Raw genomic sequence first — 25,538 nt, forward strand, 5'->3', positions numbered from 1 at the left:
AAGCGCAATCTTGAGAAGGTGTGCATTTCAGTAAGGATTTCAATTGACATGCAGTATGAAACTGAAAGGAGGTTGCATCACTATGATGCATAACATTGCATGTATTGTATTTTCAAGTGTGTGCATTCATCCTGTTGTCATTTTGTTTTGAAAGCAGAAGAATCATTCAACAGGTTGCTGAGACAAATGTAAACCAGTAAAACATATGAAGAGAAACAAACCTTGAATATAAGTTCAGTTGTTTAAACATTTGACAAACTATGGTGAGGGGGTAAGAAAACACACAAATCCAGCAGCTCCTGTATTTCAATACACCAGAACCCAATATTATTGGCGAGTCGGGTAGTCCATCATCACAGTTCGAGGGCAGGCATCATTTCAGTAATTTCATCCCGTTGCATTCACATCCGTGCCTTGAATGAGATTGAATGTGATCTTTGCTCTCAAGTATGTTCCCAAGTTTTACACTTTCGTGCTTTGCATGAATGGGAATGGAACCGTGTGTGTTGAATGAGGCTCCTTGTGAGCACTGAACTTTGTCCGGTGGAGTTCCTTTTTGTGTTGCTGTAATTGTGTCATTTCTCGATGAGAAAGATTAGGCAACATTTAGTCACTTCTAGCCATGATGCTCAATTTATTTACGAATGTACCCTAGTTACTAGGGACCGTTTACGTTGGAGAACAAGATCTATTGTATGCCTGTGTATTTGGGGAAGTAAAATCTGAAATAATGATGAAATTGTGTGTATCCAAAGTTAAAACTCGTGATTTGTCGCCCTCTGGTGTGTAAAAGGTGCAAAAGCTTACAGCACCTGGTATTCCCAGGCGGTCTCCCATTCAAGTACTGACCAGGCCCGAGCCTGCTTGGCTTCCGAGATCGGACGAGATCGGGCGTATTCAGGCTAGTATGGCCGTAAGCCAGGTAGGCTGTCCCTGACGCTCTACTTAAAGGGATGGCAATATCCGTTTCTGCCGTTCATACTTACAGTTGAACTGTCTCTCTACTCTAAAGCCCGGGACACACCAGTGCGCCGCAGACAGTCCCTGCTAACACGCCACGTTGTGGCAACGTTGTGGCAACGTTGTGCGTTAGCTGGGGTGCCACACCAGACCGGAACTATATTTTACAAAACGAACACATTGTCTTGATAAAACAGCTGTAATTGAGTGCCTGACACGCCAGTCAAGCGCAATCTTGAGAAGGTGTGCATTTCAGTAAGGATTTCAATTGACATGCAGTATGAAACTGAAAGGAGGTTGCATCACTATGATGCATAACATTGCATGTATTGTATTTTCAAGTGTGTGCATTCATCCTGTTGTCATTTTGTTTTGAAAGCAGAAGAATCATTCAACAGGTTGCTGAGACAAATGTAAACCAGTAAAACATATGAAGAGAAACAAACCTTGAATATAAGTTCAGTTGTTTAAACATTTGACAAACTATGGTGAGGGGGTAAGAAAACACACAAATCCAGCAGCTCCTGTATTTCAATACACCAGAACCCAATATTATTGGCGAGTCGGGTAGTCCATCATCACAGTTCGAGGGCAGGCATCATTTCAGTAATTTCATCCCGTTGCATTCACATCCGTGCCTTGAATGAGATTGAATGTGATCTTTGCTCTCAAGTATGTTCCCAAGTTTTACACTTTCGTGCTTTGCATGAATGGGAATGGAACCGTGTGTGTTGAATGAGGCTCCTTGTGAGCACTGAACTTTGTCCGGTGGAGTTCTTTTTGTGTTGCTGTAATTGTGTCATTTCTCGATGAGAAAGATTAGGCAACATTTAGTCACTTCTAGCCATGATGCTCAATTTATTTACGAATGTACCCTAGTTACTAGGGACCGTTTACGTTGGAGAACAAGATCTATTGTATGCCTGTGTATTTGGGGAAGTAAAACCTGAAATAATGATGAAATTGTCTGTATCCCAAGTTAAAACTCGTGATTTGTCGCCCTCTGGTGTGTAAAAGGTGCAAAAGCTTACAGCACCTGGTATTCCCAGGCGGTCTCCCATCCAAGTACTGACCAGGCCCAAGCCTGCTTGGCTTCCGAGATCGGACGAGATCGGGCGTATTCAGGCTAGTATGGCCGTAAGCCAGGGAGGCTGTCCCTGACGCTTTACTTAAAGGGAAGGCAATATCCGTTTCTGCCGATCATACTTACAGTTGAACTGTCTCTCTACTCTAAAGCCCGGGACACACCAGTGCGCCGCAGACAGTCCCTGCTAACACGCCACGTTGTGGCAACGTTGTGGCAACGTTGTGCGTAAGCTGGGGTGCCACTCCAGACCGGAACTATATTTTACAAAACGAACACATTGTCTTGATAATACAGCTGTAATTGAGTGCCTGACACGCCAGTCAAGCGCAATCTTGAGAAGGTGTGCATTTCAGTAAGGATTTCAATTGACATGCAGTATGAAACTGAAAGGAGGTTGCATCACTATGATGCATAACATTGCATGTATTGTATTTTCAAGTGTGTGCATTCATCCTGTTGTCATTTTGTTTTGAAAGCAGAAGAATCATTCAACAGGTTGCTGAGACAAATGTAAACCAGTAAAACATATGAAGAGAAACAAACCTTGAATATAAGTTCAGTTGTTTAAACATTTGACAAACTATGGTGAGGGGGTAAGAAAACACACAAATCCAGCAGCTCCTGTATTTCAATACACCAGAACCCAATATTATTGGCGAGTCGGGTTGTCCATCATCACAGTTCGAGGGCAGGCATCATTTCAGTAATTTCATCCCGTTGCATTCACATCCGTGCCTTGAATGAGATTGAATGTGATCTTTGCTCTCAAGTATGTTCCCAAGTTTTACACTTTCGTGCTTTGCATGAATGGGAATGGAACCGTGTGTGTTGAATGAGGCTCCTTGTGAGCACTGAACTTTGTCCGGTGGAGTTCCTTTTTGTGTTGCTGTAATTGTGTCATTTCTCGATGAGAAAGATTAGGCAACATTTAGTCACTTCTAGCCATGATGCTCAATTTATTTACGAATGTACCCTAGTTACTAGGGACCGTTTACGTTGGAGAACAAGATCTATTGTATGCCTGTGTATTTGGGGAAGTAAAATCTGAAATAATGATGAAATTGCGTGTATCCAAAGTTAAAACTCGTGATTTGTCGCCCTCTGGTGTGTAAAAGGTGCAAAAGCTTACAGCACCTGGTATTCCCAGGCGGTCTCCCATCCAAGTACTGACCAGGCCCGAGCCCGCTTGGCTTCCGAGATCTCATGAGATCGGGAGTATTCAGGCTAGTATGGCCGTAAGCCAGGGAGGCTGTCCCTGACGCTCTACTTAAAGGGAAGGCAATATCCGTTTCTGCCGTTCATACTTACAGTTGAACTGTCTCTCTACTCTAAAGCCCGGGACACACCAGCGCACCGCAGACAGTCCCTGCTAACATGCCACGTTGTGGCAACGTTGTGCGTTAGCTGGGGTGCCACACCAGACCGGAACTATATATTACAAAACGAACACATTGTCTTGATAAAACAGCTGTAATTGTGTGCCTGACACGCCAGTCAAGCGCAATCTTGAGAAGGTGTGCATTTCAGTAAGGATTTCAATTGACATGCAGTATGAAACTGAAAGGAGGTTGCATCACTATGATGCATAACATTGCATGTATTGTATTTTCAAGTGTGTGCATTCATCCTGTTGTCATTTTGTTTTGAAAGCAGAAGAATCATTCAACAGGTTGCTGAGACAAATGTAAACCAGTAAAACATATGAAGAGAAACAAACCTTGAATATAAGTTCAGTTGTTTAAACATTTGACAAACTATGGTGAGGGGGTAAGAAAACACACAAATCCAGCAGCTCCTGTATTTCAATACACCAGAACCCAATATTATTGGCGAGTCGGGTAGTCCATCATCACAGTTCGAGGGCAGGCATCATTTCAGTAATTTCATCCCGTTGCATTCACATCCGTGCCTTGAATGAGATTGAATGTGATCTTTGCTCTCAAGTATGTTCCCAAGTTTTACACTTTCGTGCTTTGCATGAATGGGAATGGAACCGTGTGTGTTGAATGAAGCTCCTTGTGAGCACTGAACTTTGTCCGGTGGAGTTCCTTTTTGTGTTGCTGTAATTGTGTCATTTCTCGATGAGAAAGATTAGGCAACATTTAGTCACTTCTAGCCATGATGCTCAATTTATTTACGAATGTACCCTAGTTACTAGGGACCGTTTACTTTGGAGAACAAGATCTATTGTATGCCTGTGTATTTGGGGAAGTCAAATCTGAAATAATGATGAAATTGCGTGTATCCAAAGTTAAAACTCGTGATTTGTCGCCCTCTGGTGTGTAAAAGATGCAAAAGCTTACAGCACCTGGTATTCCCAGGCGGTCTCCCATCCAAGTACTGACCAGGCCCGAGCCTGCTTAGCTTCCGAGATCGGACGAGATCGGGCGTATTCAGGCTAGTATGGCCGTAAGCCAGGAAGGCTGTCCCTGACGCTCTACTTAAAGGGAAGGCAATATCCGTTTCTGCCGTTCATACTTACAGTTGAACTGTCTCTCTACTCTAAAGCCCGGGACACACCAGCGCGCCGCAGACAGTCCCTGCTAACACGCCACGTTGTGGCAACATTGTGGCAACGTTGTGCGTTAGCTGGGGTGCCACACCAGACCGGAACTATATATTACAAAACGAACACATTCTCTTGATAAAACAGCTGTAATTGAGTGCCTGACACGCCAGTCAAGCGCAATCTTGAGAAGGTGTGCATTTCAGTAAGGATTTCTATTGACATGCAGTATGAAACTGAAAGGAGGTTGCATCACTATGATGCATAACATTGCATGTATTGTATTTTCAAGTGTGTGCATTCATCCTGTTGTCATTTTGTTTTGAAAGCAGAAGAATCATTCAACAGGTTGCTGAGACAAATGTAAACCAGTAAAACATATGAAGAGAAACAAACCTTGAATATAAGTTCAGTTGTTTAAACATTTGACAAACTATGGTGAGGGGGTAAGAAAACACACAAATCCAGCAGCTCCTGTATTTCAATACACCAGAACCCAATATTATTGGCGAGTCGGGTAGTCCATCATCACAGTTCGAGGGCAGGCATCATTTCAGTAATTTCATCCCGTTGCATTCACATCCGTGCCTTGAATGAGATTGAATGTGATCTTTGCTCTCAAGTATGTTCCCAAGTTTTACACTTTCGTGCTTTGCATGAATGGGAATGGAACCGTGTGTGTTGAATGAGGCTCCTTGTGAGCACTGAACTTTGTCCGGTGGAGTTCCTTTTTGTGTTGCTGTAATTGTGTCATTTCTCGATGAGAAAGATTAGGCAACATTTAGTCACTTCTAGCCATGATGCTCAATTTATTTACGAATGTACCCTAGTTACTAGGGACCGTTTACGTTGGAGAACAAGATCTATTGTATGCCTGTGTATTTGGGGAAGTCAAATCTGAAATAATGATGAAATTGCGTGTATCCAAAGTTAAAACTCGTGATTTGTCGCCCTCTGGTGTGTAAAAGATGCAAAAGCTTACAGCACCTGGTATTCCCAGGCGGTCTCCCATCCAAGTACTGACCAGGCCCGAGCCTGCTTAGCTTCCGAGATCGGACGAGATCGGGCGTATTCAGGCTAGTATGGCCGTAAGCCAGGGAGGCTATCCCTGACGCTCTACTTAAAGGGAAGGCAATATCCGTTTCTGCCGCTCATACTTGCAGTTGAACTGTCTCTCTACTCTAAAGTCCGGGACACACCAGCGCGCCGCAGACAGTCCCTGCTAACACGAAACGTTGTGGCAACGTTGTGCGTTAGCTGGGGTGCCACACCAGACCGGAACTATATATTACAAAACGAACACATTGTCTTGATAAAACAGCTGTAATTGAGTGCCTGACACGCCAGTCAAGCGCAATCTTGAGAAGGTGTGCATTTCAGTAAGGATTTCAATTGACATGCAGTATGAAACTGAAAGGAGGTTGCATCACTATGATGCATAACATTGCATGTATTGTATTTTCAAGTGTGTGCATTCATCCTGTTGTCATTTTGTTTTGAAAGCAGAAGAATCATTCAACAGGTTGCTGAGACAAATGTAAACCAGTAAAACATATGAAGAGAAACAAACCTTGAATATAAGTTCAGTTGTTTAAACATTTGACAAACTATGGTGAGGGGGAAAGAAAACACACACATCCAGCAGCTCCTGTATTTCAATACACCAGAAGCCAATATTATTGGCGAGTCGGGTAGTCCATCATCACAGTTCGAGGGCAGGCATCATTTCAGTTATTTCATCCCGTTGCATTCACATCCGTGCCTTGAATGAGATTGAATGTGATCTTTGCTCTCAAGTATGTTCCCAAGTTTTACACTTTCGTGCTTTGCATGAATGGGAATGGAACCGTGTGTGTTGAATGAGGCTCCTTGTGAGCACTGAACTTTGTCCGGTGGAGTTCCTTTTTGTGTTGCTGTAATTGTGTCATTTCTCGATGAGATAGATTAGGCAACATTTAGTCACTTCTAGCCATGATGCTGAATTTATTTACGAATGTACCCTAGTTTCTAGGGACCGTTTACGTTGGAGAACAAGATCTATTGTATGCCTGTGTATTTGGGGAAGTCAAATCTGAAATAATGATGAAATTGCGTGTATCCAAAGTTAAAACTCGTGATTTGTCGCCCTCTGGTGTGTAAAAGATGAAAAAGCTTACAGCACCTGGTATTCCCAGGCGGTCTCCCATCCAAGTACTGACCAGGCCCGAGCCTGCTTAGCTTCCGAGATCGGACGAGATCGTGCGTATTCAGGCTAGTATGGTCGTAAGCAAGGGAGGCTGTCCCTGACGCTCTACTTAAAGGGAAGGCAATATCCGTTTCTGCCGCTCATACTTGCAGTTGATCTGTCTCTCTACTCTAAAGTCCGGGACACACCAGCGCGCCGCAGACAGTCCCTGCTAACACGAAACGTTGTGGCAACGTTGTGCGTTAGCTGGGGTGCCACACCAGACCGGAACTATATTTTACAAAACGAACACATTGTCTTGATAATACAGCTGTAATTGAGTGCCTGACACGCCAGTCAAGCGCAATCTTGAGAAGGTGTGCATTTCAGTGAGGAATTCAATTGACATGCAGTATGAAACTGAAAGGAGGTTGCATCACTATGATGCATAACATTGCATGTATTGTATTTTCAAGTGTGTGCATTCATCCTGTTGTCATTTTGTTTTGAAAGCAGAAGAATCATTCAACAGGTTGCTGAGACAAATGTAAACCAGTAAAACATATGAAGAGAAACAAACCTTGAATATAAGTTCAGTTGTTTAAACATTTGACAAACTATGGTGAGGGGGTAAGAAAACACACAAATCCAGCAGCTCCTGTATTTCAATACACCAGAACCCAATATTATTGGCGAGTCGGGTAGTCCATCATCACAGTTCGAGGGCAGGCATCATTTCAGTAATTTCATCCCGTTGCATTCACATCCGTGCCTTGAATGAGATTGAATGTGATCTTTGCTCTCAAGTATGTTCCCAAGTTTTACACTTTCGTGCTTTGCATGAATGGGAATGGAACCGTGTGTGTTGAATGAGGCTCCTTGTGAGCACTGAACTTTGTCCGGTGGAGTTCCTTTTTGTGTTGCTGTAATTGTGTCATTTCTCGATGAGAAAGATTAGGCAACATTTAGTCACTTCTAGCCATGATGCTCAATTTATTTACGAATGTACCCTAGTTACTAGGGACCGTTTACGTTGGAGAACAAGATCTATTGTATGCCTGTGTATTTGGGGAAGTCAAATCTGAAATAATGATGAAATTGCGTGTATCCAAAGTTAAAACTCGTGATTTGTCGCCCTCTGGTGTGTAAAAGATGCAAAAGCTTACAGCACCTGGTATTCCCAGGCGGTCTCCCATCCAAGTACTGACCAGGCCCGAGCCTGCTTAGCTTCCTAGATCGGACGAGATCGGGCGTATTCAGGCTAGTATGGCCGTAAGCCAGGAATGCTGTCCCTGAAGCTCTACTTAAAGGGAAGGCAATATCCGTTTCTGCCGTACATACTTACAGTTGAACTGTCTCTCTACTCTAAAGCCCGGGACACACCAGCGCGCCGCAGACAGTCCCTGCTAATATGCCACGTTGTGGCAACGTTGTGCGTTAGCTGGGGTGCCACACCAGACTGGAACTATATTTTACAAAACGAACACATTTGTCTTGATAAAACAGCTGTAATTGAGTGCCTGACACGCCAGTCAAGCGAAATCTTGAGAAGGTGTGCATTTCAGTAAGGATTTCAATTGACATGCAGTATGAAACTGAAAGGAGGTTGCATCACTATGATGCATAACATTGCATGTATTGTATTTTCAAGTGTGTGCAGTCATCCTGTTGTCATTTTGTTTTGAAAGCAGAAGAATCATTCAACAGGTTGCTGAGACAAATGTAAACCAGTAAAACATATGAAGAGAAACAAACCTTGAATATAAGTTCAGTTGTTTAAACATTTGACAAACTATGGTGAGGGGGTAAGAAAACAAACAAATCCAGCAGCTCCTGTATTTCAATACACCAGAACCCAATATTATTGGCGTGTCGGGTAGTCCATCATCACAGTTCGAGGGCAGGCATCATTTCAGTAATTTCATCCCGTTGCATTCACATCCGTGCCGTGAATGAGATTGAATGTGATCTTTGCTCTCAAGTATGTTCCCAAGTTTTACACTTTCGTGCTTTGCATGAATGGGAATGGAACCGTGTGTGTTGAATGAGGCTCCTTGTGAGCACTGAACTTTGTCCGGTGGAGTTCCTTTTTGTGTTGCTGTAATTGTGTCATTTCTCGATGAGAAAGATTAGGCAACATTTAGTCACTTCTAGCCATGATGCTCAATTTATTTACGAATGTACCCTAGTTACTAGGGACCGTTTACGTTGGAGAACAAGATCTATTGTATGCCTGTGTATTTGGGGAAGTAAAATCTGAAATAATGATGAAATTGTGTGTATCCAAAGTTAAAACTCGTGATTTGTCGCCCTCTGGTGTGTAAAAGGTGCAAAAGCTTACAGCACCTGGTATTCCCAGGCGGTCTCCCATCCAAGTAATGACCAGGCCCAAGCCTGCTTGGCTTCCGAGATCGGACGAGATCGGGCGTATTCAGGCTAGTATGGCCGTAAGCCAGGGAGGCTGTCCCTGACGCTCTACTTAAAGGGAAGGCAATATCCGTTTCTGCCGGTCATACTTGCAGTTGAACTGTATCTCTACTCTAAAGCCCGGGACACACCAGCGCGCCGCAGCCAGTCCCTGCTAACACGCCACGTTGTGGCAACATTGTGGCAACGTTGTGCGTTAGCTGGGGTGCCACACCAGACCGGAACTATATATTACAAAACGAACACATTGTCTTGATAAAACAGCTGTAATTGAGTGCCTGACACGCCAGTCAAGCGCAATCTTGAGAAGGTGTGCATTTCAGTAAGGATTTCAATTGACATGCAGTATGAAACTGAAAGGAGGTTGCATCACTATGATGCATAACATTGCATGTATTGTATTTTCAAGTGTGTGCATTCATCCTGTTGTCATTTTGTTTTGAAAGCAGAAGAATCATTCAACAGGTTGCTGAGACAAATGTAAACCAGTAAAACATATGAAGAGAAACAAACCTTGAATATAAGTTCAGTTGTTTAAACATTTGACAAACTATGGTGAGGGGGTAAGAAAACACACAAATCCAGCAGCTCCTGTATTTCAATACACCAGAACCCAATATTATTGGCGAGTCGGGTAGTCCATCATCACAGTTCGAGGGCAGGCATCATTTCAGTAATTTCATCCCGTTGCATTCACATCCGTGCCTTGAATGAGATTGAATGTGATCTTTGCTCTCAAGTATGTTCCCAAGTTTTACACTTTCGTGCTTTGCATGAATGGGAATGGAACCGTGTGTGTTGAATGAGGCTCCTTGTGAGCACTGAACTTTGTCCGGTGGAGTTCCTTTTTGTGTTGCTGTAATTGTGTCATTTCTCGATGAGAAAGATTAGGCAACATTTAGTCACTTCTAGCCATGATGCTCAATTTATTTACGAATGTACCCTAGTTACTAGGGACCGTTTACGTTGGAGAACAAGATCTATTGTATGCCTGTGTATTTGGGGAAGTCAAATCTGAAATAATGATGAAATTGCGTGTATCCAAAGTTAAAAATCGTGATTTGTCGCCCTCTGGTGTGTAAAAGATGCAAAAGCTTACAGCACCTGGTATTCCCAGGCGGTCTCCCATCCAAGTACTGACCAGGCCCGAGCCTGCTTAGCTTCCGAGATCGGACGAGATCGGGCGTATTCAGGCTAGTAGGCCGTAAGCCAGGGAGGCTGTCCCTGACGCTCTACTTAAAGGGAAGGCAATATCCGTTTCTGCCGTTCATACTTACAGTTGAACTGTCTCTCTACTCTAAAGCCCGGGACACACCAGCGCGCCGCAGACAGTCCCTGCTAACACGCCACGTTGTGGCAACATTGTGGCAACGTTGTGCGTTAGCTGGGGTGCCACACCAGACCGGAACTATATATTACAAAACGAACACATTGTCTTGATTAAACAGCTGTAATTGAGTGCCTGACACGCCAGTCAAGCGCAATCTTGAGAAGGTGTGCATTTCAGTAAGGATTTCAATTGACATGCAGTATGAAACTGAAAGGAGGTTGCATCACTATGATGCATAACATTGCATGTATTGTATTTTCAAGTGTGTGCATTCATCCTGTTGTCATTTTGTTTTGAAAGCAGAAGAATCATTCAACAGGTTGCTGAGACAAATGTAAACCAGTAAAACATATGAAGAGAAACAAACCTTGAATATAAGTTCAGTTGTTTAAACATTTGACAAACTATGGTGAGGGGGTAAGAAAACACACAAATCCAGCAGCTCCTGTATTTCAATACACCAGAACCCAATATTATTGGCGAGTCGGGTAGTCCATCATCACAGTTCGAGGGCAGGCATCATTTCAGTAATTTCATCCCGTTGCATTCACATCCGTGCCTTGAATGAGATTGAATGTGATCTTTGCTCTCAAGTATGTTCCCAAGTTTTACACTTTCGTGCTTTGCATGAATGGGAATGGAACCGTGTGTGTTGAATGAGGCTCCTTGTGAGCACTGAACTTTGTCCGGTGGAGTTCCTTTTTGTGTTGCTGTAATTGTGTCATTTCTCGATGAGAAAGATTAGGCAACATTTAGTCACTTCTAGCCATGATGCTCAATTTATTTACGAATGTACCCTAGTTACTAGGGACCGTTTACGTTGGAGAACAAGATCTATTGTATGCCTGTGTATTTGGGGAAGTAAAATCTGAAATAATGATGAAATTGCGTGTATCCAAAGTTAAAACTCGTGATTTGTCGCCCTCTGGTGTGTAAAAGATGCAAAAGCTTACAGCACCTGGTATTCCCAGGTGGTCTCCCATCCAAGTACTGACCAGGCCCGAGCCTGCTTGGCTTCCGAGATCGGACGAGATCGGGCGTATTCAGGCTAGTATGGCCGTAAGCCAGGGAGGCTGTCCTTGACCCTCTACTTAAAGGGAAGGCAATATCCGTTTCTGCCGCTCATACTTGCAGTTGAACTGTCTCTCTACTCTAAAGTCCGGGACACACCAGCACGCTGCAGACAGTCCCTGCTAACACGAAACGTTGTGGCAACGTTGTGCGTTAGCTGGGGTGCCACACCAGACCGGAACTATATTTTACAAAACGAACACATTGTCTTGATAAAACAGCTGTAATTGAGTGCCTGACACGCCAGTCAAGCGCAATCTTGAGAAGGTGTGCATTTCAGTAAGGATTTCAATTGACATGCAGTATGAAACTGAAAGGAGGTTGCATCACTATGATGCATAACATTGCATGTATTGTATTTTCAAGTGTGTGCATTCATCCTGTTGTCATTTTGTTTTGAAAGCAGAAGAATCATTCAACAGGTTGCTGAGACAAATGTAAACCAGTAAAACATATGAAGAGAAACAAACCTTGAATATAAGTTCAGTTGTTTAAACATTTGACAAACTATGGTGAGGGGGTAAGAAAACACACAAATCCAGCAGCTCCTGTATTTCAATACACCAGAACCCAATATTATTGGCGAGTCGGGTAGTCCATCATCACAGTTCGAGGGCAGGCATCATTTCAGTAATTTCATCCCGTTGCATTCACATCCGTGCCTTGAATGAGATTGAATGTGATCTTTGCTCTCAAGTATGTTCCCAAGTTTTACACTTTCGTGCTTTGCATGAATGGGAATGGAACCGTGTGTGTTGAATGAAGCTCCTTGTGAGCACTGAACTTTGTCCGGTGGAGTTCCTTTTTGTGTTGCTGTAATTGTGTCATTTCTCGATGAGAAAGATTAGGCAACATTTAGTCACTTCTAGCCATGATGCTCAATTTATTTACGAATGTACCCTAGTTACTAGGGACCGTTTACGTTGGAGAACAAGATCTATTGTATGCCTGTGTATTTGGGGAAGTCAAATCTGAAATAATGATGAAATTGCGTGTATCCAAAGTTAAAACTTGTGATTTGTCGCCCTCTGGTGTGTAAAAGATGCAAAAGCTTACAGCACCTGGTATTCCCAGGCGGTCTCCCATCCAAGTACTGACCAGGCCCGAGCCTGCTTAGCTTCTGAGATCGGACGAGATCGGGCGTATTCAGGCTAGTATGGCCGTAAGCCAGGGAGGCTGTCCCTGACGCTCTACTTAAAGGGAAGGCAATATCCGTTTCTGCCGTTCATACTTACAGTTGAACTGTCTCTCTACTCTAAAGCCCGGGACACACCAGCACGCCGCAGACAGTCCCTGCTAACACGCCACGTTGTGGCAACATTGTGGCAACGTTGTGCGTTAGCTGGGGTGCCACACCAGACCGGAACTATATATTACAAAACGAACACATTCTCTTGATAAAACAGCTGTAATTGAGTGCCTGACACGCCAGTCAAGCGCAATCTTGAGAAGGTGTGCATTTCAGTAAGGATTTCAATTGACATGCAGTATGAAACTGAAAGGAGGTTGCATCACTATGATGCATAACATTGCATGTATTGTATTTTCAAGTGTGTGCATTCATCCTGTTGTCATTTTGTTTTGAAAGCAGAAGAATCATTCAACAGGTTGCTGAGACAAATGTAAACCAGTAAAACATATGAAGAGAAACAAACCTTGAATATAAGTTCAGTTGTTTAAACATTTGACAAACTATGGTGAGTGGGTAAGAAAACACACAAATCCAGCAGCTCCTGTATTTCAATACACCAGAACCCAATATTATTGGCGAGTCGGGTAGTCCATCATCACAGTTCGAGGGCAGGCATCATTTCAGTAATTTCATCCCGTTGCATTCACATCCGTGCCTTGAATGAGATTGAATGTGATCTTTGCTCTCAAGTATTTTCCCAAGTTTTACACTTTCGTGCTTTGCATGAATGGGAATGGAACCGTGTGTGTTGAATTAGGCTCCTTGTGAGCACTGAACTTTGTCCGGTGGAGTTCCTTTTTGTGTTGCTGTAATTGTGTCATTTCTCGATGAGAAAGATTAGGCAACATTTAGTCACTTCTAGCCATGATGCTCAATTTATTTACGAATGTACACTAGTTACTAGGGATCGTTTACGTTGGAGAACAAGATCTATTCTATGCCTGTGTATTTGGGGAAGTCAAATCTGAAATAATGATGAAATTGCGTGTATCCAAAGTTAAAACTCGTGATTTGTCGCCCTCTGGTGTGTAAAAGATGCAAAAGCTTACAGCACCTGGTATTCCCAGGCGGTCTCCCATCCAAGTACTGACCAGGCCCGAGCCTGCTTAGCTTCCGAGATCGGACGAGATCGGGCGTATTCAGGCTAGTATGGCCGTAAGCCAGGGAGGCTGTCCCTGACGCTCTACTTAAAGGGAAGGCAATATCCGTTTCTTCCGCTCATACTTGCAATTGAACTGTCTCTCTACTCTAAAGTCCGGGACACACCAGCGCGCCGCAGACAGTCCCTGCTAACACGAAACGTTGTGGCAACGTTGTGCGTTAGCTGGGGTGCCACACCAGACCGGAACTATATATTACAAAACGAACACATTGTCTTGATTAAACAGCTGTAATTGAGTGCCTGACACGCCAGTCAAGCGCAATCTTGAGAAGGTGTGCATTTCAGTAAGGATTTCAATTGACATGCAGTATGAAACTGAAAGGAGGTTGCATCACTATGATGCATAACATTGCATGTATTGTATTTTCAAGTGTGTGCATTCATCCTGTTGTCATTTTGTTTTGAAAGCAGAAGAATCATTCAACAGGTTGCTGAGACAAATGTAAACCAGTAAAACATATGAAGAGAAACAAACCTTGAATATAAGTTCAGTTGTTTAAACATTTGACAAACTATGGTGAGGGGGTAAGAAAACACACAAATCCAGCAGCTCCTGTATTTCAATACACCAGAACCCAATATTATTGGCGAGTCGGGTAGTCCATCATCACAGTTCGAGGGCAGGCATCATTTCAGTAATTTCATCCCGTTGCATTCACATCCGTGCCTTGAATGAGATTGAATGTGATCTTTGCTCTCAAGTATGTTCCCAAGTTTTACACTTTCGTGCTTTGCATGAATGGGAATGGAACCGTGTGTGTTGAATGAGGCTCCTTGTGAGCACTGAACTTTGTCCGGTGGAGTTCCTTTTTGTGTTGCTGTAATTGTGTCATTTCTCGATGAGAAAGATTAGGCAACATTTAGTCACTTCTAGCCATGATGCTCAATTTATTTACGAATGTACCCTAGTTACTAGGGACCGTTTACGTTGGAGAACAAGATCTATTGTATGCCTGTGTATTTGGGGAAGTCAAATCTGAAATAATGATGAAATTGCGTGTATCCAAAGTTAAAACTCGTGATTTGTCGCCCTCTGGTGTGTAAAAGATGCAAAAGCTTACAGCACCTGGTATTCCCAGGCGGTCTCCCATCCAAGTACTGACCAGGCCCGAGCCTGCTTAGCTTCCGAGATCGGACGAGATCGGGCGTATTCAGGCTAGTATGGCCCTAAGCCAGGGAGGCTGTCCCTGACGCTCTACTTAAAGAGAAGGCAATATCCGTTTCTGCCGCTCATACTTGCAGTTGAACTGTCTCTCTACTCTAAAGTCCGGGACACACCAGCGCGCCGCAGACAGTCCCTGCTAACACGAAACGTTGTGGCAACGTTGTGCGTTAGCTGGGGTGCCACACCAGACCGGAACTATATATTACAAAACGAACACATTGTCTTGATAAAACAGCTGTAATTGAGTGCCTGACACGCCAGTCAAGCGCAATCTTGAGAAGGTGTGCATTTCAGTAAGGATTTCAATTGACATGCAGTATGAAACTGAAAGGAGGTTGCATCACTATGATGCATAACATTGCATGTATTGTATTTTCAAGTGTGTGCATTCATCCTGTTGTCATTTTGTTTTGAAAGCAGAAGAATCATTCAACAGGTTGCTGAGACAAATGTAAACCAGTAAAACATATGAAGAGAAACAAACCTTGAATATAAGTTCAGTTGTTTAAACATTTGACAAACTATGGTGAGGGGGTAAGAAAACACACAAATCCAGCAGCTCCTGTATTTCAATACACCAGAACCCAATATTATTGGCGAGTCGGGTAGTCCATCATCACAGTTCGAGGGCAGGCATCATTTCAGTAATTTCATCCCGTTGCATTCACATCCGTGCCTTTAATGAGATTGAATGTGATCTTTGTTCTCAAGTATGTTCCCAAGTTTTACACTTTCGTGCTTTGCATGAATGGGAATGGAACCGTGTGTGTTGAATGAGGCTCCTTGTGAGCACTGAACTTTGTCCGGTGGAGTTCCTTTTTGTGTTGCTGTAATTGTGTAATTTCTCGATGAGAAAGATTAGGCAACATTTAGTCACTTCTAGCCATGATGCTCAATTTATTTACGAATGTACCCTAGTTACTAGGGACCGTTTACGTTGGAGAACAAGATCTATTGTATGCCTGTGTATTTGGGGAAGTCAAATCTGAAATAATGATGAAATTGCGAGTATCCAAAGTTAAAACTCGTGATTTGTCGCCCTCTGGTGTGTAAAAGATGCAAAAGCTTACAGCACCTGGTATTCCCAGGCGGTCTCCCATCCAAGTACTGACCAGGCCCGAGCCTGCTTAGCTTCCGAGATCGGACGAGATCGGGCGTATTCAGGCTAGTATGGCCGTAAGCCAGGGAGGCTGTCCCTGACGCTCTACTTAAAGGGAAGGCAATATCCGTTTCTGCCGCTCATACTTGCAGTTGAACTGTCTCTCTACTCTAAAGTCCGGGACACACCAGCGCGCCGCAGACAGTCCCTGCTAACACGAAACGTTGTGGCAACGTTGTGCGTTAGCTGGGGTGCCACACCAGACCGGAACTATATATTACAAAACGAACACATTGTCTTGATAAAACAGCTGTAATTGAGTGCCTGACACGCCAGTCAAGCGCAATCTTGAGAAGGTGTGCATTTCAGTAAGGATTTCAATTGACATGCAGTATGAAACTGAAAGGAGGTTGCATCACTATGATGCATAACATTGCATGTATTGTATTTTCAAGTGTGTGCATTCATCCTGTTGTCATTTTGTTTTGAAAGTAGAAGAATCATTTTTGCTGAGGTTGCTGAGACAAATGTAAACCAGTAAAACATATGAAGAGAAACAAACCTTGAATATAAGTTCAGTTGTTTAAACATTTGACAAACTATGGTGAGGGGGTAAGAAAACACACAAATCCAGCAGCTCCTGTATTTCAATACACCAGAACCCAATATTATTGGCGAGTCGGGTAGTCCATCATCACAGTTCGAGGGCAGGCATCATTTCAGTAATTTCATCCCGTTGCATTCACATCCGTGCCTTGAATGAGATTGAATGTGATCTTTGCTCTCAAGTATGTTCCCAAGTTTTACACTTTCGTGCTTTGCATGAATGGGAATGGAACCGTGTGTGTTGAATGAGGCTCCTTGTGAGCACTGAACTTTGTCCGGTGGAGTTCCTTTTTGTGTTGCTGTAATTGTGTCATTTCTCGATGAGAAAGATTAGGCAACATTTAGTCACTTCTAGCCATGATGCTCAATTTATTTATGAATGTACCCTAGTTACTAGGGACCGTTTACGTTGGAGAACAAGATCTATTGTATGCCTGTGTATTTGGGGAAGTCAAATCTGAAATAATGATGAAATTGCGTGTATCCAAAGTTAAAACTCGTGATTTGTCGCCCTCTGGTGTGTAAAAGATGCAAAAGCTTACAGCACCTGGTATTCCCAGGCGGTCTCCCATCCAAGTACTGACCAGGCCCGAGCCTGCTTAGCTTCCGAGATCGGACGAGATCGGGCGTATTCAGGCTAGTATGGCCGTAAGCCAGGGAGGCTGTCCCTGACGCTCTACTTAAAGGGAAGGCAATATCCGTTTCTGCCGTTCATACTTACAGTTGAACTGTCTCTCTACTCTAAAGCCCGGGACACACCAGCGCGCCGCAGACAGTCCCTGATAACACGCCACGTTGTGGCAACATTGTGGCAACGTTGTGCGTTAGCTGGGGTGCCACACCAGACCGGAACTATATATTACAAAACGAACACATTCTCTTGATAAAACAGCTGTAATTGAGTGCCTGACACGCCAGTCAAGCGCAATCTTGAGAAGGTGTGCATTTCAGTAAGGATTTCAATTGACATGCAGTATGAAACTGAAAGGAGGTTGCATCACTATGATGCATAACATTGCATGTATTGTATTTTCAAGTGTGTGCATTCATCCTGTTGTCATTTTGTTTTGAAAGCAGAAGAATCATTCAACAGGTTGCTGAGACAAATGTAAACCAGTAAAACATATGAAGAGAAACAAACCTTGAATATAAGTTCAGTTGTTTAAACATTTGACAAACTATGGTGAGGGGGTAAGAAAACACACAAATCCAGCAGCTCCTGTATTTCAATACACCAGAACCCAATATTATTGGCGAGTCGGGTAGTCCATCATCACAGTTCGAGGGCAGGCATCATTTCAGTAATTTCATCCCGTTGCATTCACATCCGTGCCTTGAATGAGATTGAATGTGATCTTTGCTCTCAAGTATGTTCCCAAGTTTTACACTTTCGTGCTTTGCATGAATGGGAATGGAACCGTGTGTGTTGAATGAGGCTCCTTGTGAGCACTGAACTTTGTCCGGTGGAGTTCCTTTTTGTGTTGCTGTAATTGTGTCATTTCTCGATGAGAAAGATTAGGCAACATTTAGTCACTTCTAGCCATGATGCTCAATTTATTTATGAATGTACCCTAGTTACTAGGGACCGTTTACGTTGGAGAACAAGATCTATTGTATGCCTGTGTATTTGGGGAAGTCAAATCTGAAATAATGATGAAATTGCGTGTATCCAAAGTTAAAACTCGTGATTTGTCGCCCTCTGGTGTGTAAAAGATGCAAAAGCTTACAGCACCTGGTATTCCCAGGCGGTCTCCCATCCAAGTACTGACCAGGCCCGAGCCTGCTTAGCTTCCGAGATCGGACGAGATCGGGCGTATTCAGGCTAGTATGGCCGTAAGCCAGGGAGGCTGTCCCTGACGCTCTACTTAAAGGGAAGGCAATATCCGTTTCTGCCGTTCATACTTACAGTTGAACTGTCTCTCTACTCTAAAGCCCGGGACACACCAGCGCGCCGCAGACAGTCCCTGATAACACGCCACGTTGTGGCAACATTGTGGCAACGTTGTGCGTTAGCTGGGGTGCCACACCAGACCGGAACTATATATTACAAAACGAACACATTCTCTTGATAAAACAGCTGTAATTGAGTGCCTGACACGCCAGTCAAGCGCAATCTTGAGAAGGTGTGCATTTCAGTAAGGATTTCAATTGACATGCAGTATGAAACTGAAAGGAGGTTGCATCACTATGATGCATAACATTGCATGTATTGTATTTTCAAGTGTGTGCATTCATCCTGTTGTCATTTTGTTTTGAAAGCAGAAGAATCATTCAACAGGTTGCTGAGACAAATGTAAACCAGTAAAACATATGAAGAGAAACAAACCTTGAATATAAGTTCAGTTGTTTAAACATTTGACAAACTATGGTGAGGGGGTAAGAAAACACACAAATCCAGCAGCTCCTGTATTTCAATACATCAGAACCCAATATTATTGGCGAGTCGGGTAGTCCATCATCACAGTTCGAGGGCAGGCATCATTTCAGTAATTTCATCCCGTTGCATTCACATCCGTGCCTTGAATGAGATTGAATGTGATCTTTGCTCTCAAGTATGTTCCCAAGTTTTACACTTTCGTGCTTTGCATGAATGGGAATGGAACCGTGTGTGTTGAATGAGGCTCCTTGTGAGCACTGAACTCTGTCCGGTGGAGTTCCTTTTTGTGTTGCTGTAATTGTGTCATTTCTCGATGAGAAAGATTAGGCAACATTTAGTCACTTCTAGCCATGATGCTCAATTTATTTACGAATGTACCCTAGTTACTAGGGACCGTTTACGTTGGAGAACAAGATCTATTGTATGCCTGTGTATTTGGGGAAGTCAAATCTGAAATAATGATGAAATTGCGTGTATCCAAAGTTAAAACTCGTGATTTGTCGCCCTCTGGTGTGTAAAAGATGCAAAAGCTTACAGCACCTGGTTTTCCCAGGTGGTCTCCCATCCAAGTACTGACCAGGCCCGAGCCTGCTTAGCTTCCGAGATCGGACGAGATCGGGCGTATTCAGGCTAGTATGGCCGTAAGCCAGGGAGGCTGTCCCTGACGCTCTACTTAAAGGGAAGGCAATATCCGTTTCTGCCGCTCATACTTGCAGTTGAACTGTCTCTCTACTCTAAAGTCCGGGACACACCAGCGCGCCGCAGACAGTCCCTGCTAACACGAAACGTTGTGGCAACGTTGTGCGTTAGCTGGGGTGCCACACCAGACCGGAACTATATATTACAAAACGAACACATTGTCTTGATAAAACAGCTGTAATTGAGTGCCTGACACGCCAGTCAAGCGCAATCTTGAGAAGGTGTGCATTTCAGTAAGGATTTCAATTGACATGCAGTATGAAACTGAAAGGAGGTTGCATCACTATGATGCATAACATTGCATGTATTGTATTTTCAAGTGTGTGCATTCATCCTGTTGTCATTTTGTTTTGAAAGCAGAAGAATCATTCAACAGGTTGCTGAGACAAATGTAAACCAGTAAAACATATGAAGAGAAACAAACCTTGAATATAAGTTCAGTTGTTTAAACATTTGACAAACTATGGTGAGGGGGTAAGAAAACACACAAATCCAGCAGCTCCTGTATTTCAATACACCAGAACCCAATATTATTGGCGAGTCGGGTAGTCCATCATCACAGTTCGAGGGCAGGCATCATTTCAGTAATTTCATCCCGTTGCATTCACATCCGTGCCTTGAATGAGATTGAATGTGATCTTTGCTCTCAAGTATGTTCCCAAGTTTTACACTTTCGTGCTTTGCATGAATGGGAATGGAACCGTGTGTGTTGAATGAGGCTCCTTGTGAGCACTGAACTTTGTCCGGTGGAGTTCCTTTTTGTGTTGCTGTAATTGTGTAATTTCTCGATGAGAAAGATTAGGCAACATTTAGTCACTTCTAGCCATGATGCTCAATTTATTTACGAATGTACCCTAGTTACTAGGGACCGTTTACGTTGGAGAACAAGATCTATTGTATGCCTGTGTATTTGGGGAAGTCAAATCTGAAATAATGATGAAATTGCGTGTATCCAAAGTTAAAACTCGTGATTTGTCGCCCTCTGGTGTGTAAAAGATGCAAAAGCTTACAGCACCTGGTATTCCCAGGCGGTCTCCCATCCAAGTACTGACCAGGCCCGAGCCTGCTTAGCTTCCGAGATCGGACGAGATCGGGCGTATTCAGGCTAGTATGGCCGTAAGCCAGGGAGGCTGTCCCTGACGCTCTACTTAAAGGGAAGGCAATATCCGTTTCTGCCGCTCATACTTGCAGTTGAACTGTCTCTCTACTCTAAAGTCCGGGACACACCAGCGCGCCGCAGACAGTCCCTGCTAACACGAAACGTTGTGGCAACGTTGTGCGTTAGCTGGGGTGCCACACCAGACCGGAACTATATATTACAAAACGAACACATTGTCTTGATAAAACAGCTGTAATTGAGTGCCTGACACGCCAGTCAAGCGCAATCTTGAGAAGGTGTGCATTTCAGTAAGGATTTCAATTGACATGCAGTATGAAACTGAAAGGAGGTTGCATCACTATGATGCATAACATTGCATGTATTGTATTTTCAAGTGTGTGCATTCATCCTGTTGTCATTTTGTTTTGAAAGTAGAAGAATCATTTTTGCTGAGGTTGCTGAGACAAATGTAAACCAGTAAAACATATGAAGAGAAACAAACCTTGAATATAAGTTCAGTTGTTTAAACATTTGACAAACTATGGTGAGGGGGTAAGAAAACACACAAATCCAGCAGCTCCTGTATTTCAATACACCAGAACCCAATATTATTGGCGAGTCGGGTAGTCCATCATCACAGTTCGAGGGCAGGCATCATTTCAGTAATTTCATCCCGTTGCATTCACATCCGTGCCTTGAATGAGATTGAATGTGATCTTTGCTCTCAAGTATGTTCCCAAGTTTTACACTTTCGTGCTTTGCATGAATGGGAATGGAACCGTGTGTGTTGAATGAGGCTCCTTGTGAGCACTGAACTTTGTCCGGTGGAGTTCTTTTTTGTGTTGCTGTAATTGTGTCATTTCTCGATGAGAAAGATTAGGCAACATTTAGTCACTTCTAGCCATGATGCTCAATTTATTTATGAATGTACCCTAGTTACTAGGGACCGTTTACGTTGGAGAACAAGATCTATTGTATGCCTGTGTATTTGGGGAAGTCAAATCTGAAATAATGATGAAATTGCGTGTATCCAAAGTTAAAACTCGTGATTTGTCGCCCTCTGGTGTGTAAAAGATGCAAAAGCTTACAGCACCTGGTATTCCCAGGCGGTCTCCCATCCAAGTACTGACCAGGCCCGAGCCTGCTTAGCTTCCGAGATCGGACGAGATCGGGCGTATTCAGGCTAGTATGGCCGTAAGCCAGAAAGGCTGTCCCTGACGCTCTACTTAAAGGGAAGGCAATATCCGTTTCTGCCGTTCATACTTACAGTTGAACTGTCTCTCTACTCTAAAGCCCGGGACACAGCAGCGCGCCGCAGATAGTCCCTGCTAACACGCCACGTTGTGGCAACATTGTGGCAACGTTGTGCGTTAGCTGGGGTGCCACACCAGACCGGAACTATATATTACAAAACGAACACATTGTCTTGATAAAACAGCTGTAATTGAGTGCCTGACACGCCAGTCAAGCGCAATCTTGAGAAGGTGTGCATTTCAGTAAGGATTTCAATTGACATGCAGTATGAAACTGAAAGGAGGTTGCATCACTATGATGCATAACATTGCATGTATTGTATTTTCAAGTGTGTGCATTCATCCTGTTGTCATTTTGTTTTGAAAGCAGAAGAATCATTCAACAGGTTGCTGAGACAAATGTAAACCAGTAAAACATATGAAGAGAAACAAACCTTGAATATAAGTTCAGTTGTTTAAACATTTGACAAACTATGGTGAGGGGGTAAGAAAACACACAAATCCAGCAGCTCCTGTATTTCAATACACCAGAACCCAATATTATTGGCGAGTCGGGTAGTCCATCATCACAGTTCGAGGGCAGGCATCATTTCAGTAATTTCATCCCGTTGCATTCACATCCGTGCCTTGAATGAGATTGAATGTGATCTTTGCTCTCAAGTATGTTCCCAAGTTTTACACTTTCGTGCTTTGCATGAATGGGAATGGAACCGTGTGTGTTGAATGAGGCTCCTTGTGAGCACTGAACTTTGTCCGGTGGAGTTCCTTTTTGTGTTGCTGTAATTGTGTAATTTCTCGATGAGAAAGATTAGGCAACATTTAGTCACTTCTAGCCATGATGCTCAATTTATTTACGAATGTACCCTAGTTACTAGGGACCGTTTACGTTGGAGAACAAGATCTATTGTATGCCTGTGTATTTGGGGAAGTCAAATCTGAAATAATGATGAAATTGCGTGTATCCAAAGTTAAAACTCGTGATTTGTCGCCCTCTGGTGTGTAAAAGATGCAAAAGCTTACAGCACCTGGTATTCCCAGGCGGTCTCCCATCCAAGTACTGACCAGGCCCGAGCCTGCTTAGCTTCCGAGATCGGACGAGATCGGGCGTATTCAGGCTAGTATGGCCGTAAGCCAGGGAGGCTGTCCCTGACGCTCTACTTAAAGGGAAGGCAATATCCGTTTCTGCCGCTCATACTTGCAGTTGAACTGTCTCTCTACTCTAAAGTCCGGGACACACCAGCGCGCCGCAGACAGTCCCTGCTAACACGAAACGTTGTGGCAACGTTGTGCGTTAGCTGGGGTGCCACACCAGACCGGAACTATATATTACAAAACGAACACATTGTCTTGATAAAACAGCTGTAATTGAGTGCCTGACACGCCAGTCAAGCGCAATCTTGAGAAGGTGTGCATTTCAGTAAGGATTTCAATTGACATGCAGTATGAAACTGAAAGGAGGTTGCATCACTATGATGCATAACATTGCATGTATTGTATTTTCAAGTGTGTGCATTCATCCTGTTGTCATTTTGTTTTGAAAGTACAAGAATCATTTTTGCTGAGGTTGCTGAGACAAATGTAAACCAGTAAAACATATGAAGAGAAACAAACCTTGAATATAAGTTCAGTTGTTTAAACATTTGACAAACTATGGTGAGGGGGTAAGAAAACACACAAATCCAGCAGCTCCTGTATTTCAATACACCAGAACCCAATATTATTGGCGAGTCGGGTAGTCCATCATCACAGTTCGAGGGCAGGCATCATTTCAGTAATTTCATCCCGTTGCATTCACATCCGTGCCTTGAATGAGATTGAATGTGATCTTTGCTCTCAAGTATGTTCCCAAGTTTTACACTTTCGTGCTTTGCATGAATGGGAATGGAACCGTGTGTGTTGAATGAGGCTCCTTGTGAGCACTGAACTTTGTCCGGTGGAGTTCCTTTTTGTGTTGCTGTAATTGTGTCATTTCTCGATGAGAAAGATTAGGCAACATTTAGTCACTTCTAGCCATGATGCTCAATTTATTTATGAATGTACCCTAGTTACTAGGGACCGTTTACGTTGGAGAACAAGATCTATTGTATGCCTGTGTATTTGGGGAAGTCAAATCTGAAATAATGATGAAATTGCGTGTATCCAAAGTTAAAACTCGTGATTTGTCGCCCTCTGGTGTGTAAAAGATGCAAAAGCTTACAGCACCTGGTATTCCCAGGCGGTCTCCCATCCAAGTACTGACCAGGCCCGAGCCTGCTTAGCTTCCGAGATCGGACGAGATCGGGCGTATTCAGGCTAGTATGGCCGTAAGCCAGAAAGGCTGTCCCTGACGCTCTACTTAAAGGGAAGGCAATATCCGTTTCTGCCGTTCATACTTACAGTTGAACTGTCTCTCTACTCTAAAGCCCGGGACACAGCAGCGCGCCGCAGATAGTCCCTGCTAACACGCCACGTTGTGGCAACATTGTGGCAACGTTGTGCGTTAGCTGGGGTGCCACACCAGACCGGAACTATATATTACAAAACGAACACATTGTCTTGATAAAACAGCTGTAATTGAGTGCCTGACACGCCAGTCAAGCGCAATCTTGAGAAGGTGTGCATTTCAGTAAGGATTTCAATTGACATGCAGTATGAAACTGAAAGGAGGTTGCATCACTATGATGCATAACATTGCATGTATTGTATTTTCAAGTGTGTGCATTCATCCTGTTGTCATTTTGTTTTGAAAGCAGAAGAATCATTCAACAGGTTGCTGAGACAAATGTAAACCAGTAAAACATATGAAGAGAAACAAACCTTGAATATAAGTTCAGTTGTTTAAACATTTGACAAACTATGGTGAGGGGGTAAGAAAACACACAAATCCAGCAGCTCCTGTATTTCAATACACCAGAACCCAATATTATTGGCGAGTCGGGTAGTCCATCATCACAGTTCGAGGGCAGGCATCATTTCAGTAATTTCATCCCGTTGCATTCACATCCGTGCCTTGAATGAGATTGAATGTGATCTTTGCTCTCAAGTATTGTCCCAAGTTTTACACTTTCGTGCTTTGCATGAATGGGAATGGAACCGTGTGTGTTGAATGAGGCTCCTTGTGAGCACTGAACTTTGTCCGGTGGAGTTCCTTTTTGTGTTGCTGTAATTGTGTCATTTCTCGATGAGAAAGATTAGGCAACATTTAGTCACTTCTAGCCATGATGCTCAATTTATTTACGAATGTACACTAGTTACTAGGGACCGTTTACGTTGGAGAACAAGATCTATTGTATGCCTGTGTATTTGGGGAAGTCAAATCTGAAATAATGATGAAATTGCGTGTATCCAAAGTTAAAACTCGT

General features: G+C 43.4%; 21 non-coding genes across 21 annotated transcripts; all 21 read right to left on the reverse strand.

The window, feature by feature from the left end:
• Positions 1–800: 800 nt before the first annotated feature.
• LOC136742124 (5S ribosomal RNA) lies at positions 801–919 on the reverse strand. The gene has a single exon (XR_010814752.1). It is a non-coding gene; the product is annotated as a 5S ribosomal RNA (ribosomal RNA).
• Positions 920–1,984: 1,065 nt separating this feature from the next.
• LOC136741993 (5S ribosomal RNA) lies at positions 1,985–2,103 on the reverse strand. The gene has a single exon (XR_010814627.1). It is a non-coding gene; the product is annotated as a 5S ribosomal RNA (ribosomal RNA).
• A 1,066-nt stretch (positions 2,104–3,169) lies between these two features.
• Positions 3,170–3,288, reverse strand: LOC136742179 (5S ribosomal RNA). The gene has a single exon (XR_010814804.1). It is a non-coding gene; the product is annotated as a 5S ribosomal RNA (ribosomal RNA).
• A 1,055-nt stretch (positions 3,289–4,343) lies between these two features.
• Positions 4,344–4,462, reverse strand: LOC136741916 (5S ribosomal RNA). The gene has a single exon (XR_010814552.1). It is a non-coding gene; the product is annotated as a 5S ribosomal RNA (ribosomal RNA).
• A 1,066-nt stretch (positions 4,463–5,528) lies between these two features.
• On the reverse strand, positions 5,529–5,647 carry LOC136741918 (5S ribosomal RNA). Its single transcript, XR_010814554.1, has one exon. It is a non-coding gene; the product is annotated as a 5S ribosomal RNA (ribosomal RNA).
• Positions 5,648–6,702: 1,055 nt separating this feature from the next.
• LOC136742212 (5S ribosomal RNA) lies at positions 6,703–6,821 on the reverse strand. Its single transcript, XR_010814837.1, has one exon. It is a non-coding gene; the product is annotated as a 5S ribosomal RNA (ribosomal RNA).
• Positions 6,822–7,876: 1,055 nt separating this feature from the next.
• LOC136742194 (5S ribosomal RNA) lies at positions 7,877–7,995 on the reverse strand. The gene has a single exon (XR_010814819.1). It is a non-coding gene; the product is annotated as a 5S ribosomal RNA (ribosomal RNA).
• Positions 7,996–9,051: 1,056 nt separating this feature from the next.
• On the reverse strand, positions 9,052–9,170 carry LOC136742183 (5S ribosomal RNA). The gene has a single exon (XR_010814808.1). It is a non-coding gene; the product is annotated as a 5S ribosomal RNA (ribosomal RNA).
• A 1,066-nt stretch (positions 9,171–10,236) lies between these two features.
• Positions 10,237–10,354, reverse strand: LOC136742226 (5S ribosomal RNA). The gene has a single exon (XR_010814850.1). It is a non-coding gene; the product is annotated as a 5S ribosomal RNA (ribosomal RNA).
• A 1,066-nt stretch (positions 10,355–11,420) lies between these two features.
• LOC136742013 (5S ribosomal RNA) lies at positions 11,421–11,539 on the reverse strand. The gene has a single exon (XR_010814647.1). It is a non-coding gene; the product is annotated as a 5S ribosomal RNA (ribosomal RNA).
• Positions 11,540–12,594: 1,055 nt separating this feature from the next.
• Positions 12,595–12,713, reverse strand: LOC136742132 (5S ribosomal RNA). Its single transcript, XR_010814759.1, has one exon. It is a non-coding gene; the product is annotated as a 5S ribosomal RNA (ribosomal RNA).
• Positions 12,714–13,779: 1,066 nt separating this feature from the next.
• Positions 13,780–13,898, reverse strand: LOC136741919 (5S ribosomal RNA). Its single transcript, XR_010814555.1, has one exon. It is a non-coding gene; the product is annotated as a 5S ribosomal RNA (ribosomal RNA).
• A 1,055-nt stretch (positions 13,899–14,953) lies between these two features.
• LOC136742097 (5S ribosomal RNA) lies at positions 14,954–15,072 on the reverse strand. Its single transcript, XR_010814726.1, has one exon. It is a non-coding gene; the product is annotated as a 5S ribosomal RNA (ribosomal RNA).
• A 1,055-nt stretch (positions 15,073–16,127) lies between these two features.
• On the reverse strand, positions 16,128–16,246 carry LOC136741920 (5S ribosomal RNA). Its single transcript, XR_010814556.1, has one exon. It is a non-coding gene; the product is annotated as a 5S ribosomal RNA (ribosomal RNA).
• A 1,058-nt stretch (positions 16,247–17,304) lies between these two features.
• Positions 17,305–17,423, reverse strand: LOC136741921 (5S ribosomal RNA). The gene has a single exon (XR_010814557.1). It is a non-coding gene; the product is annotated as a 5S ribosomal RNA (ribosomal RNA).
• Positions 17,424–18,489: 1,066 nt separating this feature from the next.
• LOC136741922 (5S ribosomal RNA) lies at positions 18,490–18,608 on the reverse strand. The gene has a single exon (XR_010814558.1). It is a non-coding gene; the product is annotated as a 5S ribosomal RNA (ribosomal RNA).
• A 1,066-nt stretch (positions 18,609–19,674) lies between these two features.
• Positions 19,675–19,793, reverse strand: LOC136741979 (5S ribosomal RNA). Its single transcript, XR_010814613.1, has one exon. It is a non-coding gene; the product is annotated as a 5S ribosomal RNA (ribosomal RNA).
• Positions 19,794–20,848: 1,055 nt separating this feature from the next.
• LOC136741923 (5S ribosomal RNA) lies at positions 20,849–20,967 on the reverse strand. Its single transcript, XR_010814559.1, has one exon. It is a non-coding gene; the product is annotated as a 5S ribosomal RNA (ribosomal RNA).
• Positions 20,968–22,025: 1,058 nt separating this feature from the next.
• On the reverse strand, positions 22,026–22,144 carry LOC136741924 (5S ribosomal RNA). Its single transcript, XR_010814560.1, has one exon. It is a non-coding gene; the product is annotated as a 5S ribosomal RNA (ribosomal RNA).
• A 1,066-nt stretch (positions 22,145–23,210) lies between these two features.
• Positions 23,211–23,329, reverse strand: LOC136741925 (5S ribosomal RNA). Its single transcript, XR_010814561.1, has one exon. It is a non-coding gene; the product is annotated as a 5S ribosomal RNA (ribosomal RNA).
• A 1,058-nt stretch (positions 23,330–24,387) lies between these two features.
• LOC136741926 (5S ribosomal RNA) lies at positions 24,388–24,506 on the reverse strand. The gene has a single exon (XR_010814562.1). It is a non-coding gene; the product is annotated as a 5S ribosomal RNA (ribosomal RNA).
• Positions 24,507–25,538: the final 1,032 nt, after the last annotated feature.

The sequence above is a fragment of the Amia ocellicauda genome, unplaced genomic scaffold (genome assembly GCF_036373705.1).
Source record: "Amia ocellicauda isolate fAmiCal2 unplaced genomic scaffold, fAmiCal2.hap1 HAP1_SCAFFOLD_73, whole genome shotgun sequence".
Taxonomy (NCBI): domain Eukaryota; kingdom Metazoa; phylum Chordata; class Actinopteri; order Amiiformes; family Amiidae; genus Amia; species Amia ocellicauda.